Below are 15,616 nucleotides of genomic sequence, written 5' to 3' on the forward strand. Positions count from 1 at the left end.
GCAGAGTTGTGTGTGGGAAGGGAGGGAACAGGTCGTGGTCAAGTGACACTCCGTTCCAACCAAGATTTAATCAATTTTTTTTTGAAAAATATGTTTCTTCCTTTTTTGTATAACCTTAGCACAATTTCCAGAAACTTTACCTGTCCTAACATTCAGCATTACGGTTGTGTTGCTGGTGAGCCGGTCTGTGGAGCTGCTTACACTACCATTCTGGAAGTCGCTTCTTTTCACAGTTGTTTTAGACCTGTTAACACATTGCAGAATTGACATCTCTATCTGTGATACTAGCTGCAAGTATTTTCTTCTGTTGGTCTTTTTACAACACTCGCAGTGTACTGTTTTGGCATGATGCTTAGAAATGAAATTGTGTGTTGCTTACGTAATCATTTTTCTCTTCCTTGGATTTTGAATCTTAGTTGGAAAAGCAGTCTTCCCTCCCATGGTCTAAAATAAGGTGCTCATTTTCCCTTAGAACTTGTATGATTTAATTTGTACGTTTAGACCTCCCATCATTTTTAGTTTTTTGAAGAGGGTTGTATGAGGTATAATTTCTAAATCTCCTTGTTCTAAATGACTAATTAGGCATTCCAAAACGATGATTAAAAACACGGTCTTCTTCTGTTCTTGAGATTGCATCTTTATCATTTAAAAGTTTTCTACATATCTTTTTGGATTTCAGACTCCATTTGGTTCTATTAACATAACAATCTATTTATGAGCCCTTTTAATTATAGAAACTTTTTATTATGTTTTTTAAAAAATTTAAATTGTTAGTCTCTTGTAACTCAATTACTCTGATTTTCAGGATTTTCTGGACAGTCGTGGTTTATCTATTTATGTATTTATTTAAAAAGTTTAGAATTAGCTTGTACAGCTTCAGACCAAGAAAATAAAGTTAAACTTGTTGAATTCCATTATCACATTGCATGTATCTACCACTTGGAAAGTACTGACATCTTTTAATTGAGTTGCTCCATTTAAAACCTTAGAAGATCTGTCCACCTGATCAAGCCTAACATTTTCTCTGCTTTTAGTTTTCTCCTCAGTTAGATTTTGCATATGTCAATAATATTTCTGGATATTTGTTGCTGTTGGTGTTGTTGCTATAAGTGGTGGCTTTCTCTGCCAACATTTGTATCTATTGTTATTTTTGGTCTAAAACAGTCTGTTAATTTTTTTGGTGCTTCCCACAGCATGTGGAAGTTCCTGGGCCAGGGAATGAACCCACACCACAGCAGTGGCCAGAGCTGCTGCAGTGTCATTGCTAGATCCTTAATCCACTGTACCACTTCATAAAAAAAAAAAAAAAAAAGTCTGTTGGTTTTGTGTTTTAACTTTATAACCTGTTTTTTTGTTTTTGTTTTTGTTTTTGTTTTTTTTGGTCTTTTTGTCTTTTAAGGCCACACCTGCGGCATATGGAGGTTCCCAGGCTAGAAATCTAATCAGAGCTATAGCTGCCAGCCTGCACCAGAGCCACAGCAACGCAGGATCCGAGCCACATCTGCGACCTACACCACAGCTCACAGCAATGCCGGATCCTTAACCCCCTGAGCAAGGCCAGGGATCGAACCCACAACCTCATGGTTCCTAGTTGGATTCGTTAACCACTGAGCCACCACGGGAATTCCTAGCCTGCTTAACTACTGATTCTCTTATTGTCTGCATTAATTTTTTTTACTGATTGCCTTTGGTTTTTGAGGTATACTGCTATGAAGTCTATGAATAAAATTTTCTTCCTTCCTTTTAACTGTTATGCCTCAAATTATTGATCATGTCCGAAGGATTAGCTCATTTCCCCAGTATAACAATAAGCAGTAGGTATTACAGTCACTCTTGCCTTGTTCATGATTTTAGTGAGGATGGAAAAGATGTTTCTTTGCTAATGAAGATGCTAATGTTGATTTGTTTTCATTTTCTTGGAATACCTTCCACTTAGTCTGAGGCATCTTTTGTATGGCCCTGTTGGATTCTATTTGTTAATGATTTATTTATAACTTTTCATCAGTTTTTGAGATTCATCTGTAATCTAGTGGTTTGTGTAGCTGTAATTAGTGTTGCAATCAGGGTCAGGTTTGGGGATCTCTGTCATTCCCTTCATGAAATTGATTTGGAAGTTTCCCTTATTTTATAAGCTCTGAAACAGTTTAAAGAGCAGTAGCATTATTGCTTCTTTGAAGATTTGATAGAGGTCCCATGAAAATATACAACTAAGGTCCTTTTGGAGGGTATAGCTCTTTGATACAGTTTTCTATTTCTTCTAACAACACTTAAATTCAAACTTCCTCTTCTTCCTGGGGTTGTCTTTGGTAAATTTTGTTTTCCTGGTAATTTACCTTTTTAAATCTAAGTTTCCAAACTTATTTACAAAGAATTGTGTACAGGTTTCTTTCAGGAATTTATTTATTTCTGTAATTTCAAAAATTATTTTCCTTTTCATTTTTTGTTTTGTGTACTTTGTGTTTCCTTCCATTTTTCTTGATTATCTCAGCTGCTGGTTTGCCTATTAGGTTGATTACTTGAAAATACTACTTTGTGTATTTATGTGTTAGTTATGTTTTCTTGTTTTCTAATGTGTTGTCTACTTTCATCTTTATTCTTTCATTCGTTTTTCCAATATTTATTTTGTTCCTTTTCCTGCTTTAAGAAGTGGATCTCCTCCCTCCTTTTATTATCTTTATTAAGAATCATTTTCCTCTATCTTTTTTGTCTTTTTTTTTTTTAGGGCCGCACCCATGGCACAGGGAGGTTCCCAAGCTAGGGGTCTAATCAGAGCTGTAGCTGCCGGCCTACGCCAGAGCCACAGCAACGCAGGATCTGAGCCGCATCTGCGACCTACACCACAGCTCACGGCAACTCTGGATCCTTAACCCATTGAGCGAGGCCAGGGATCAAACCCACATCCTCATGGACACTAGTCAGGTTTGTTAACCACTGAGCCACGATGTGAACTCCATTTTCTTTCTTTTTTTAATTGCATTTCCTCTAAATATTGTTTTAATTATATTACATAGATTTTCTTTTGCATAGTTTTAATGATTTCTAAAAGAAATTCGGAGTTCCCATCGTGGCACAGTGGTTAACGAATCCGACTAGGAACCAGGAGGTTACGGGTTCGGTCCCTGCCCTTGCTCAGTGGGTTAAGGATCCAGCGTTGCCGTGAGCTGTGGTGTAGGTTGCAGACTCGGCTCGGATCCCGCGTTGCTGTGGCTCTGGCGTAGGCTGGCAGCTGCAGCTCTGATTAGAACCCTAGCCTGGGAACCTCCATATGCCGCGGGAGCGGCCCAAGAAATGGCAAAAAGACTAAATAAATAAATAATAAAAAAAAATAAAAGAAATTCTTCAATTTTGATTTATTTTTTCCCTTTGAATCGAGATTATCTATAAGGAAGTTTTAAATTCTAATTGTGAAGTTTTCCTAACCTCTTTAAAATTTAACTTGTAGTTTAATATATCATGATCAGAGAATATTGTTTATATTTTTAAATAGAACATTCAGCTTTATCCTATTTTTACATGTTTGAACCTATCATTAATTTTTCATTCCAATTGCTTGTCTTAGCTTGCCAATATTTTGTTCAAATCTCTTATTATTGGTGGGATTCTGCTTTTTAACTTATTTATTATACTATCATAAAAGTTATTGTTATTTTTCACTTATATTCATAAATGCTTTATATTCATGGCAAAAAATATGGACTTATTTACTAAAAACCACCATTTTGCAACACTGAAGACAACCCAGAACTACAGAATACAACTTACCCTCACGCACCTATTACCTGAATTTAATAGTTCTCAGTCAAGACCAGTTTTATTCCATCTATATTTCCATAAACTTGTTTCCCTGCATCACTTTGAGGCAAATCATAAAATGAAATTAGAACATTTCCTTCTTTTTCTATACTCTCAAATAATTTAAGTAGCATTCAGATGATCAACTATTTAAAAGTCTGTCAAAATTCCTCCTCAAAACCATCTTGGCCCAGTGGTTTTTGTTACCTACATCTCGTATTTCTATGTTGGTAATGGTTCTGACTTCTACTATCAGAGTCAATTTTAATGAATTGCATTTTTTCTAGTATTTCAAACAGTATAATAAAACATTGTTTCTTGTGATTTAATTTTTTTCTATTTTATGGCTAATTCCTTTTTTATATTTCGATATTATAAACTTTTGCTCTTCTGCTCTTGAAGAGGCACTACTGTGATTGAAAAGTGCTGGAGGGGCTGTGGAGAAAAGGGAACCCTCCTGCACTGCTGGTGGGAATGTAAACTGGTACAGCCACTATGGAGAACAGTTTGGAGATACCTTAGAAATCTATACACAGAACTTCCATATGACCCCGCAATCCCACTCTTGGGCATCTATCCCGACAAAACTCTACTTAAAAGAGACACATGCACCTGCATGTTCATTGCAGCACTATTCACAATAGCCAGGACATGGAAACAACCCAGATGTCCATCAACAGATGATTGGATTCGGAAGAGGTGGTATATATACACAATGGAATACTACTCAGCCATAAAAAAGAATGACATAATGCCATTTGCAGCAACATGGATGGAACTAGAGAATCTCATACTGAGTGAAATGAGCCAGAAAGACAAAGACAAATATCATATGATATCACTTATAACTGGAATCTAATATCCAACACAAATGAACATCTCCTCAGAAAAGAAAATCATGGACTTGGAGAAGAGACTTGTGGCTGCCTGATGGGAGGGGGAGGGAGTGGGAGGGATCGGGAGCTTGGGCTTATCAGACACAACTTAGAATAGATTTACAAGGAGATCCTGCTGAATAGCATTGAGAACTTTGTCTAGATACTCATGTTGCAACAGAACAAAGGGTGGGGAAAAAAAATGTAATTGTAATGTATACATGTAAGGATAACTTGATCCCCTTGCTGTACAGTGTGAAAATAAAAAAATAAAAAAATAAAAGAAAAGTTAAGCTTCAGAATAGAAGAAACATTTATAAGTAACATATGTGATGTTACAAATATATAAATGTCAAAAGGTAGGAAAACATGGAGTTCCCGTCATGGCACAGCGGAAGTGAATCCGACTAGGAACCATGAGGTTGCTGGTTCAATCCCTGGCCTTGCTCAGTGGGTTAAGGATCTGGCGTTGCCATGAGCTGTTGTATAGGTCGAAGATGTGGCTTGGATCCGGCGTTGCTGTGGCTGTGGTGTAGGCCGGCCTCAAGAGCTCTGATTGGACCCCTAGCCTGGGCACCTCCATATGCTGCAGGGGAGGCCTTAAGAGGACAAAAAAAACCAAAAACAAAACAAAACAAAAAAAGGTAGGAAAACAAGCCATCCAGTAAAAAAAAAAAAAAAAAAAAGACAAACATTTAGACAACTCCACAAAAAAGATTTGTGAAGTACAAATAAGCATATGAAGAGACAGTCAACATAATGTCATCAAGAATTGCAATTTTAAATCACAATGAAATACCACTTTATGTATACTAAAATGACTATACAAAAAGGCAGAACAAATGAACAACAATACCAAGCTCCAGAAAATATTCAAAGCAAGAGAAACTTGGACATTTCCCATGGGAATGCAAAATGTCAGTTACTCTGTAAATTAAAACATCATTAACCATAAGACCCACAGTCGCACTCCCAGGAGATTCACACAAAACCTGCATATGAAAGTCTGTAGCCCTCTTATTCATAACCATCCCAGACTAGACCTACCCCTCATGTCCTTCAGCTGGTAAATGGATATTTTAAAAGTGCATTGATACAATGAAATTCTTCTCAGCAATTCAAAACAAATGAACTATGGAAGCACAGAACAACAGGAATGGATCTCAAAAAGACTTTGGTTAATAAAAGAAACTATATTTAAAAGGTTATATACTGTACAATTCTATTTATAGGATACTCTTCAAGAGATAAGACTACAAGAAAGGAAGATGTCTGATGGGTGGCCAGGTTAGGAGACTGGGAGAGAGTTGTTTGCAGAGGGACTACATGAGGGGATCTGTGGGTGGGATGGAAGGGTCTGCATCTCGATTGTGATTGGAGCTGCACAACTCTTTGTATGCACTTTTCAAAACTCCTAAAACTGCACACCAGCAAGAGTATATTCATTGCATGTAAACATCAAACATAAAAATAAAGTGGGTAGGAAGCAGGAAGGTGTAAAGGTAAGTACAAGGAAAATGAAATAAACATGTTGGATACCTTCTGGTTTTGCTGCCTAATCATTCTTATTCCTTCTTCACAGAACTTGCTGACCTTTTTAGGCTGCATCAACATGTTCCTTCATCATCACCATCAGGATTTTGATGGGCATGGCGACATGGAGCCCCTGTGGGGAGATCAGATAAAGGAGGAAAGTAATGCCAGGGTATTGATTCTCTGGGCTCCTTCCCTGTGGGACGGCCTCAGGCCTCTGGGACCCTCCACCAACCCCCAGGATCCCTCCAGTTACCCTATCAACATGAATCTCCCCTTGCACTTTCCAGCATTCACTTCTGCTGATCCCTTTTGATCTAGAAATGATAATAATTCCCACTCAAACTAGCCCTAGTGAATTCTGCTATTGTTGGTGGTTTTCTCTGTGCATAGTTTTGTAAGTATTCCCGTATTAAGTCTCTCAAATCATCCCATCTTAATTTGCCATCCATTTCATGCAGAGACCCGCACTAATCCAATGACTGAAGACTCAGGAGAATGATCCCAGCATATTCTTGGATAGTGAGGAGAACAGCTTGACTGGAATACAAAGGTATAGGAGTTCCCATTGTGGCTCAGCAGAAACGAATCTGACTAGCAGCCATGAAGACACAGGTTCCATCCCTGGCCTCGCTCAGTGGATTAAGGATCTGATGTTGCCGTGGCTGGTGGTGTAGGTCGCAGAAATGACTCGAATCCTATGTTGCTGTGGCTGTGGTGTAGGTTGGCGGCAACAGCTCTGATTTGACCCCTGGCATGAGAACCTCCACATGCTGTGGGAGCGGCCCTAAAAAAGACAAAAAAAAAAAAAAAAGTAGAGATTGAATAAGCAAGAAATAAGATAGAAAACATAGAGTGAGGCCATGATCAGCAAGGTCACAATATCTAAAACTTGGTTAATCTTAATTATGTCAGGAAAAATGAAATCACTGGAAACTTCCGAACAGAATTGATATTATCAAAGCATTACTTAATAAAGGTTGGCTGTGGTATGCTGGATGGATTGGAGCGGGAGACATGAAGTTTAGACAAACAATTGAAGAATGATGTATGACGTGTAAGGTGAGCTGCACGATAATAACTATGCAGTGGAAATGACATAGAAAAACTGATCTTGGGAATGAAGTAGCTCCAAGACAGGGTGGAATAAGATGAGCCAAAGATGATTTTGAAGTTCAAATTGTGGGTGACTGGAAGAAGAATGATGTTATTAAAAGGTGATATTTGGGGGGAGGGTAGACTGATGTGTAAACAAAGACGGTATTTGAAAGGTAAGGAACTCCCACCTTCACATCCCCAGTTCAGGAATTACCTCTGGTTGGTGGGTTGGACTTCAGCGTGGAAAACTAATTTTTCTCTTAATATTAAATAAAAATCTAAAGTTATTAATCCGCATTGAGATAAGCAGATGGCTCAATGTGCAGTATTCAAAGAGTTGGATTCTGGGGATCAGTGGGAAGAGAAGCTGCAATCCCAGGAACAAGGTAAAATGATCATTTCTGTGACTAGACTCCACGTTAACAGGTCAGAAAGATTGGTTGCTGGGGTCAGGGGAATATTACTTGCACTGGACTCGGAAAATAGAAAAGCTATCCAAATCAAAAGGAATACTGATAATGAGAGCTTTTCTAGCAGAAGCTATACCACCAAAGGGGAACGGCAAAGGGGAATCATTATCCAAGACAATTTGTTTACTGAGTAGTTGACAGAACAGATTGAGGCTAATTACATAAGTGTAATTAGTTAGCCTTGGAAGGAGATGGTGGTTGGATTCAAAGACCACAGAAGTATGTGGTGTCACTGCTCCAGTTCTTACCTCTCACTTGTGGTGATCTATATTTGGTGCACTATGTGGGACTCCAGCCATTGCAAATAGACTACTGAATCTGACATTTGAGGTACACGGTTTAATAGTAAGCTTAGGTTGCCTGTGCAGTTTTTGACACTCTTCTTGCAAATGTGTAACATGGCTTGAGATTGGGGCAGGAGAGAAAATGCAGATGGGGGAGTTTTTTGAACTCAGGTGAGTGAAAGGAAGCTGCAGAGGGAATACACCCCAAATTCAGACTTGTGAGAAATTCTAGGATTTTTCTTCTTGTTTGGTCTCAAACAGAGCCTAACGAAATACAGGATTTAGAGAAGATACAAATTAAATATTGAATTGAATTGGTACTAGCCCAGAATAAAGGCAGACCTACATCAAAAGGAGAATATTGCTTGAAAAAGCCAAAAATTATAAGATTCAGGGACAACCCCCCCACACAGATATTTAAGTTCTAAAAAAATCTAATATGTTTTAGGAAGCATGAAGTGGGATCCTCAAATACGTAAAGGCAAATAAATATCTTTTAGATAAGGGGAGCTGATATGACAAGAATATAAATAGTTCAACAACTACTGAAGGAGTAAGAATGAGTAGGCACACTGAACTTACTACTCTGTTTTTCAAAGAAATCCTAGTGCTGATGAAGATTAGAGCTAGAAAAGACATATCAGAGAAGGCTCAGCAAATCTCTGATTTCTCTAAGTTGAAATTAAAACAACTACAGTGCAGATCTGTTCATACACATACCTCAGAAGTTTCTTTCATCTCAAAAGATTAAGAGTAGGTATTAAGGAGGCATTTCAATGACTGATTTAAACTCCATCACCTCCAAATGAGTATAGGCACTGTAACAAGGAGTACAGATCATCTTCTGCCGTACAGTGGTGAAAAACTTCTTCCCTGGATAGGCTTTTCCAGCAGTATTTTCTAGTGGTCAGAATTTCATGTTTCAATATTGATGGTGAAATTTTGAGTTCATATTTTTATCAATGAATCAGAAGGCTTAGAGGAATAACTAAACTAAAAGAAACATAACTAAAAATTCTACCTGTGTTTCCACTATCATTTGTTAGTTTATGAGAAAAAATATATATATTTGGAGTTCCCGTTGTGGCTCAGCAGGTTAAGAACCAAGCAGTATTCACGAGGATGCGGGTTTGATCCCTGGCCTCACTCAGTGGGTTAAAGGATCCAGTGTTGCCATGAGCTGCGGTGTAGGTTGCAGATGCAGCTCAGATCTAGCATTGCTGTGGCACAGGCAGGCAGTTTTAGCTCCAATTCTACTCCTAGCCTGGGAACTCCTATATGCCACATGTGCAGCCCTAAAAAGAATATAGATATAGATATAGATATATAGACATAGATATAGATATAGATATAGATCTGTGATGCCAGATTTTTCAACTGTAAAAGACATCGCTGTTGGAATGTTTTATCCTTAGGTTTTCTTCATTATCTTTGTCCTGGAGGATTTAAGTAATAGTACATAGGCAGTTTACTGGGGGCAACCTCAGAAAAATTAATTAAATAATACCCTACTCTTTAAAACATATTTGTAAATATATCCTAAATGAATGCACAAATATTCTTAGCAATAAATATTATTGGTATTTTAATTATGACGGATAAAATTAATTTGCCCAGAATATATATGCATATCTTGAAAAAAAGACCACTCTGGTTTGTTCTTAATTTTACTGATATAAAAACTGATACCTAGGAGTTCCCTTGCTGATGCAGTGGGTTAAGGATCTGATATTGTCATTGCAGAGGCTTGAGTTGCTGCTGTGGTATGGGTTTGATCCTTGGCCCAGGAACTTCTTCATCCAATAGGTGTAGCCAAAAAATAAAAAGTAAAAAACTGATGCCTAATCAAAACAACTCAAAGCAGGAGTTCCCGTCATGGCTCAGTGGATAATGAATCTGACTAGGAACTATAAGGTTGCGGGTTCAATCCCTGGCCTCTCTTAGTGGGTTAAGGCTCCAGCATTGCTGTGAGCTGTGGTATAGGTTGCAGACGCAGCTCGGATCTGGCGTTGCTGTGGCTGTGGTGTAGGCCGGCAGCTACAGCTCCTATTAGACCCCTAGTCTGGGAACCTCCACATGCCCTGGGTGTGGTGTGTGGCCCTAGAAAAGACAGAAAGACAAAAAAAAAAAAAAAAAAACTCAAAGCAAGTGATGCCTAGATATAAAGAGAAGCACTTCAAATCAAAGAACAAGCTAGCTCCCATACTGCTGCAAGTAATAAACTCACCCAATAATCAAATATGCAAACTCATTTTTGACAACAAAATATGCATCAAGAAACAACAGTTTTTATTTTTTCATCATCAATACTAGTAAAAACTGCTATATTTGTGTATTTATAAGACTCACTATAAAATGTGATGGAGCAACACTTTTCAGTATCAATATAATCAGACCATAAGGGAAACTTTAAGTGGATGCATAAAGTATTTACTCAGTTCTTGATATTTCATTAAATTATGCAAGTCCTAAAAGCTCTCACAAGTGCTTCCCAGCAAAGATGGAAAAAGTAAATAAACCTTATTAAAGAGGTGTTTCATTTTTGTTTTGTTTTGTTTTGTTTTTTTGTCTTTTTGCTATTTCTTGGGCCGCTCCCGTGGCATATGGAGGTTCCCAGGCTACGGGTCCAACCGGAGCTGTAGCCGCCGGCCTACGCCAGAGCCACAGCAACTCGGGATCCGAGCCACATCTGCAACCTACACCACAGCTCAGGGCAAAGCCGGATCGTTAACCCACTGAGCAAGGGCAGGGACCAAACACGCAACCTCATGGTTCCTAGTCAGATTCGTTAACCACTGCGCCACGACGGGAACTCCAGAGGTGTTTCATTTTAAAAAAACAATATACACTGTATTATTTAAAAGTGTATTGATAAAAATCTGAATCAGTTCTTCTCTTCAGGCCCAGAGAAGAGTAGAAATTCCCTCTGTAAATTTTCTCAGCTTTCCTCAAGGCTGGAAAACTTGGTTTTATATAGATTAATAACCTTAGAATTTTATCCTCGAAGAAATGTTTAAGAGTCTGATGGATTGTGGTATAGTGCAAGTGATTTCTATGAAATGTCAGCTTTTACTTGTTTTCAGCACAGCAAAAGGGCACTTCATATAACCATAGTTTCCTTTCTTCAGTGTAGTTTCCCTTACTCTTTGAGTTTATCATGAAGAATAATGATGCTCTGATTAAAAAAGGAACCTCACGGCTGCTGTGGTCGGACCTCACCAAGGGCAGGCCTGCCCATCTTTCTCTTACTCTTCTTCCCATAAACATGATGGAGAGCAGTGGTAAAATACATCAGATCATGACAATTGTGCAAGGACTGCTCTACATCTTCAGTTCCTCATGAAACATTCACAAAACGTTTCTAACCATTGCCATGCATCTACTCAGTAATTGTCTGTTTTCTTCCTTTGTAAATAGGTAGAAATATGCTAAAAGAGGCAAAATCTATCAGCTTTTAGCCCATCTGCCTGGAGTTATTACCCCATTAGCTTGAGTCTAAGATCTACGTAGAAAGAGCAACATAAAAATTTTAAATATATTCTGTATTTCCTTCTCATATTTTCCATCCTCACTATCACGACTCTGGTTCAGTTTTTTATCCTACCTAACCTGATTTATTGCAATGGTCTTCCAGCTGATTTGCCTGCTTATGTCTTGTGTTCTAATCCATTCTTCACCTCTTCCAGGTAGTATTCACGTCTGCAGTCTGCTTTCTCACTGCCCTAGGTCCCAAGCCTTTTTGGTTGTTGACCTTCTCTGCCCCGCTCCCCTTCATCCCACTGTTCTGGGCTTTATGCTGTTTCCTGTCCAAGTTATACGATTGTGATTTGGTGAGAAACTTTCATTGATAAAACTTGAGGAGATTCCAGTGGGTGCAAGCTAATTCATCTTGCAGAAGTATGCATAGGAATCTGTTTTAAAATGTGGGATTTCCCATCTTTCTTTAATGACATTTCTTTCACAGTATTCCAATGAGATAATTACCGGTACTTCTAAAGGCTAACAATTTATTTATCTTTAAACACTTTAAGCATATAAAAGGTGATCTGGCTATTCACGATGTATTGTCAGGGTATTTTTGAACACTGGAAACACTTCTGGGCAAAGTGAGATGCATCGTTCTCCAAATTGATGTTGATCTTCCTTTTAGGATTATGAATATTTCTGCACATAGGGTTCTACACATGACCAGGAGAAATTATGCATGTGCTGACTTAGTCATGTGGGCTTGTTGTTTAGTATCTGCGTTTATAAAATGTCCCTATGGGACAGACTGGTCCTGCCCTTTGCAGAGAAAACGATGGGGTGATAGAAATCCAATGATAGGATTTTGGCCCTGACTTTAGATGAACTAGGTGTACAAAAGCAAGTCTGAGCAGAAACTGCTTTTTCTACTCCCTTTACCCTTTATTCTCTCCAAAGTAAAATTTTGAAAGCCACATAGGCACATCCATTCAGCAACGTAGAATTTGATGTTGAAGTCCACTCTGTCCCAGAGCATATACAAAGCTGGATGGTATTCCGAACACAGCCCTTTATTCAAACTCTTGGGACCACATGTGCTTCTGAAGGCAGAATATTTAAGGTTTTAGGAAAGTAAAACAGTGCGTGCATCTTCTATTACAAAATACTCCCAGAGGAACCCTAAGCAGTATCCTATAATCAAACACATTAATGTGTCAGCAGTGAATATCATGACTCATTCACTTAGGAATAATGAAGTTTGCAAATGGTCGCACATCAAGACAGACGAGGTTTTGCAGCCAAATGAGTTACAGAGAAAATTTTTATCTTACAGCTTTGTGGGTTGCAGAATGTAAATGCTTGTGAACCTATGGTGTTTAATGAAAACTAGACCTTAGTTCCTGCCCTCTAGGGACCCAAGAAATGTTAATATTGAGCTATAGAGCATCCAGGGAGGCTTATGCTGGTATTAAAATATTGAAACGTTTTTTCCATTAATAAAGTGACCACTTTCCCAGGCTATTCAAGGACTCTTCCCTCCAACCCATCTATCCCTTGGATCCCTGATACATTCCCTGTACCTCCCATGACCCAACAATGGCACAAGCTCCACAGATAGCCTCTGTGATGGATGGGTGCCGGAGCCATACTGCTGGTTCACAATTCTGAATATCACTCCTGCAATCACAGGATAGGGAATTTCTTTCAGGATTTTGACAGAATGAGCAGAGGTTGGGAGAACAAAGGAGTCCTACTTCCTTTTATTTTTAACTTGCATGGATCAGAGGTTTACGCAGACAGAAGGCCAATGATCTGTGACCCTAAGTCTCTACTGACCCAAGAACAACATCCCCAAGAGGATGGCCTGGGAAGAGTGACCCTGGGAAGGAGTGTCCTCCGTTATCCCTTTTCAGTGGCTTTCATAGTTGTATGTATTCCATTTACCTCGGATGTAGGAAATTTTATATACACTTAATTTTTTTCAACAGATGTTAATTTTCAACAAGTCATAATTAAAAGGGAACATGATTTGATAAAAGACTTGTTGAGAATTTCTTTTGAGAAACAATATCCCTTTATAGAAATAATAATTCCAATATCACTGAAACTTAGTTTCTATTTTTCATCTCTAAAACAAGCGTAATAATTCCTCTTTGATGCCAGCATGTTTGTGAAAATTAAATAAGATGTCATATATTGCTAAATTAATGTGAGACATCACCATTTGTTTTTTATGAGATTAAAAACAACTCTTTTAAGTTTCCTTTTGTTATATATTTTTCACTGACTTTGCTCAGCACTGATGGTTGTACGTATAAATAAAATGCATTGATCTGCCCCCACTCTGTTCAGTTGGCCAGAGGTCAGTGACTCCAAGGGATACTACCGACAACTTTCATTTAAAAAATAATCCCTATTCTAGTTTTCTAAGAGAGGCAGTCCAACATAGCACTTAAGAGAGTGGGCTCTGGAGATCCCATTGTGGCCCAGTGGTAATGAACTTGACTAGTATCCCTGAGGATGCGGGTTAGATCCCTGGCCTTGCTCAGTGAGTTAAGGATTCAACGTTGCCGTAAGCTGTGGTGTAGGTTGCAGATGCAGCTCAGATCTGGCATTGCTGTGGCTGTGGTGTGTAGGCTGCCAGCCCTAGCCTGGGCACTTCCATATGCCATGGGTACTGCCCTAAAAGCTAAAAAAAGAGTGGGTTCTTGAATATGATTACCTTGTTTTAAAACCCAGCTCTGGCATGTACTAGCTTAAGCAAGTTTACCTAATCTCTTTGTTCTTCAATTTCCTCATTGATAAAATAAGGATAATAACTGTACTTATAATACTGTTATAACTATTAAAGATTGAAGGAATGCACAGGTCTAGTACACTTTCCAGCTGAGACTAAGCTTCCTCAACTGCTTACCATTACCTGGAGGATGTGCCTCCAGGGAGAGCCCTTGCCACCAGCTGTACTTCTCAGTTTCTGCCATGGTGTCAGCTGTGCTACTGAGTCTGCTGCCTTAGAGGCTGGTATGTGTTCAGTGTCTCCAGGGCTCTGCAATCAAGGCACCAGCTCAGCTTGTTACAGACCCTTCCTTGCTGTTGTCATTGCCACTGCTGCTGCTGCTGTTCTCTTTCTTCTTCTCCTTCCCCGTTTCTTCCTCCTCATCTCTCTCTCCTCCACCTCCTTCTAACATTCATCTGAATGCATATCTGTTAGCACAAAAAACGTATGTAGCCTGCTATTTTTTTGCTCTTCCAACTCTAAAATTCTCATGCCTATATTCTCTGAATTTGTCTTGATAATACTGCTGTTGGTCATCTCGCAAGAAAGGTCTCCAATTCTCCTATCACCTCTCTAGATCTTGACTTTCCTTTTTCGGATGTTTCCATTCTGATCCCCTCACATATCTAATATTGGGACTATTAGATATCCTATTGTAATCTCCATTACAATCTGAAGAACCTTCCATCAAATCAATGTCTCCATTTCCCCAATTTCTCCGCCACCCACAGATTTAGTCATGTTTCTTAGTCACAGCTTGCGGACAAAGAGTCTTCACTTTGCTTTCCAATTTTCTAATGCCTATTCCTAATACACCATTTCAAAGAAATATTGTTAAGGCCACAATATTTAAATGGCCAAGCATGCACCATCTAAGTTCATGGAGTAAAGATTCCGATACTATAATTTTTCATAAGTTAAAAAGGGTTAAGTTTGTAGGACATTCCCTACAGAGGTTTTTCCTATATCTATATTTTACATCAAAACCTTAGATAACTAACTGCATATGAGGATAATACAAACTCAGTAGCAAAGTTCATTACCCTTGCTTACCTGACTTTGCCTTAGAAACTTTGGTGGGTTTTTTGGTTGTTTTGTTTTGTTTCGTTTCGTTTTGGTGCTGTGAGATTTCATTATGCAACTCTGAACAGTGTGCGATTTGAAATTTATGAATTATTTCTGGAGTTTTCCATTAAATTTTTTTTTTGTCTTTTTAGGGCCATACTTGTGGCACATGGAGGTTCGAAGTCCAAGGGTCCAATCGTAGCTGAAGCCACTAGCCTATACCACAGCCACAGCAATGAGGGATCCAAGTGAATATGT

The 15,616-nt window shown here is 38.7% G+C and overlaps 1 long non-coding RNA gene across 1 annotated transcript in view; it reads right to left on the reverse strand.

The window, feature by feature from the left end:
• The window catches only part of LOC102158507 (uncharacterized), a 277,472-nt gene that overhangs the window by 14,511 nt on the left and 247,345 nt on the right, over nt 1-15,616 (reverse strand). The window contains exons 4-5 of the long non-coding RNA XR_014843755.1: nt 6,207-6,333; nt 141-244 (exon numbers count right to left, since the gene is read on the reverse strand). This is a non-coding gene — a long non-coding RNA (uncharacterized LOC102158507). The remainder of the gene's footprint in view (nt 1-140; nt 245-6,206; nt 6,334-15,616) is intronic.

Source organism: Sus scrofa, chromosome 4, assembly GCF_054392235.1.
Source record: "Sus scrofa isolate SSC_HxYL_T2T_F1_AM1 chromosome 4, Sscrofa_HxYL_maternal_Yorkshire_Landrace_v2.0, whole genome shotgun sequence".
Lineage (NCBI taxonomy): Eukaryota > Metazoa > Chordata > Mammalia > Artiodactyla > Suidae > Sus > Sus scrofa.